This window comes from Teleopsis dalmanni, chromosome 1 (assembly GCF_002237135.1).
Source record: "Teleopsis dalmanni isolate 2A chromosome 1, ASM223713v2, whole genome shotgun sequence".
In the NCBI taxonomy this organism is placed as follows: Eukaryota; Metazoa; Arthropoda; class Insecta; order Diptera; family Diopsidae; genus Teleopsis; species Teleopsis dalmanni.
The window spans coordinates 59,623,073-59,625,654 of NC_051846.1; positions in this window are offsets into that span (position 1 = coordinate 59,623,073).

Genomic DNA, 2,582 nt, shown 5'->3' on the forward strand with positions numbered 1-2,582 from the left:
AGATATTGAGTACCGTTTGAGTCACAATGGAGACACGATAAAAAACCATTTTCGCTTTCGTACTCTCTCCGAAAAACTTCCCTTTGGGGCAAGGGGTTTGGAACACTGCTGAGGTAAAGCATGCCTGTCGTAAGAGGCAACTAAAATTCCGGCACTATTCTGACACTGTTTTGAGTGTAAATGGTAGTATGTCCGTGTTTCCGCTTGCGACACTCGACCGGAGGTGTAAATCTGGTACCATGGGGTTTAGGTGCCAGTAGCTTCGGCTGCCCTGACCAACTGAGGTTGACAGTGTGGTGGTGATTAATACCCAAACTTACGCGGAATTATACTTTACTTTTACTTTTTACTTTTGGCGTGAAGTTACATATTCACACTGGATGCTGTGATCCAAATATCAGGAAGTGTAGGATAGGTCTCGCTCCTTACTAAGGAGGATGTTATGCCAAACATATATTCCTTGGAATTTCCAATATGTTGTTTATCGGCGCATTATATTGAAACGTGTATTTGTTAGAACACCGTGGTCTTAAGCCTTCACAGACAGATATCCATGCTAAACAAAACTGAATTCATGTCTCCGAATGATATAGCAGAAAGTGTTTCTTGCATCATGTCGTTACAGGCTATGGATAAAAATTGCATGAAAAAACAGGACATGTATCAACGTCAAAGTTAAAATGAAATATTCATGATTTCATGGTTATGTTATGTATTTGGACTATAAGAGTATTATTTACTATGAGCTGTTAAAACCGATTACAACAATTGCGGGTTGTCTACACTAAACACAATTGTTGAATTTTAATTGTACATTAAAGGAGAAACGAGCGGAGTAAAATCAGAGAAAAAATAAGTAATTTTCAACATGATTCTGATTTTCCATAGGTCTTAAAATTTGTTTGAAGATACTTGAAAATACTCAAATGGGAAGCTCTTACACATCCAACGTATTCTACGGACACTCCTTTACTCGTTCAGACTATTACTTGTTTTGATCGATGACATATATCCTAAATGAACAGTATACCTATTCGTTCTTTCAAAAAAATCAAAAAATTGATCGATTCGTGGATTGTATAGAAAGCTCTTTAGAAATTTTGGTATTCGTATGCTGGTTGAGAAATAGGAAAAAGCAGACTCTCTAAGCACTGTATTCATAGTTATTTTTTTACAATAAAACTTTAAATTTTGGTGATTGAATTATTTAGTATTTTCTATTTGTATGAAATAATATTAAGTCAAATATTTTAATAACATTATATCTTGTTAATTAGCTTTTGTGTTCTCGGTCAGCACATCACCATCGGTTGAAACATGAGTTAGTTTGCATATAAATTGGAAATACTTCACATTATTTTTATAAAGTTATATGTTGTTAAAAACATCAAAGTAAAATTGTCTGTAATTTTTTTACCATCGGTAGAGAATATAGTAAGGATTACGTGTATTAACATGTGCGGACATGTTTTTGTGGAAAATTTATTTCGTAAAAAATCACATGCCTTATATGAAAATATGTTACAAAAGGATTCAAACTGTTTAAAATATTAATATTTTTTTGCAAATCATCTACAAAAATTGATGCATAATAAAGCAGGATTTAAAATATTTTTTATTTAAAAAAAAAACTTAAAAAAATAAAAAAAAACTTCGCTATAAAATAACACTTTCATCTTATGTGGGATAAAAAAGGATTCAGAAGGAAACAAACATGTTGCCTTCTGGCTAGTTAACACAGGACAATTTATCGTGTCATGTTCTGGAGTGAGTATGCGGTGACAATGATTTCTGTGTTTTTTCAGTTTTTTGGATATTTCTATATATTTTGGCTGCTGAAAAGCGAACTGTGATTGTGGGTGTTGAGACGCTTTTTATGTGAAAGCGATGATTGAGTTATACAAAAAAAATCCAATATATTGAACCCTTTTGATAGCTTATGCGAAAGTGATTGTTTTATATTTAATACATTTTTTCAATATATTTTTTCTTTGCTGAAATCATGTTATTGAAAATTGGCCAAATTGTGTAAAATCACATATGTGTGAAATTCAATTTAACCCTAAAAATAATGTTAAAAATATCTACCACAAAGGTAACAAAACAAGCCAAACACAACACATAGGATGTAATAACATTTTTTTTTAAAGAAACTTAAACTTGTTTTCAGATACAAATAGCGTAATGTCCATTTGTTTATTTTAAGTTCTGCCCAGTATTAGCCTGAAATCACACCAAAAAGTGTTCAACAACCCAAAACTTTGTCTCCAATTACTGCAAATAAAATTATGCAAATCCATTTAATTTATTTTGAAAGCAATTTCAATTTCCACTCTGAACAATAACACAAATATTTACCCAATTCAATTTATTAGATCATAAGAATGCTAAATTACTGCAATTTATTTAAATTTTTTTTTAAACAATTCAAACAAAGGATATACACTTTTGTATATGTTTTGCAATTTTGTGCTTATTGGAATTTCATACTAATTTTTTTTTTTTGTTTTTAATTTTTGTCACAGCAATTTTACTACCAACGTCTATTAAACAAAATCCATCAAATCAACAAAAAAAAAAAA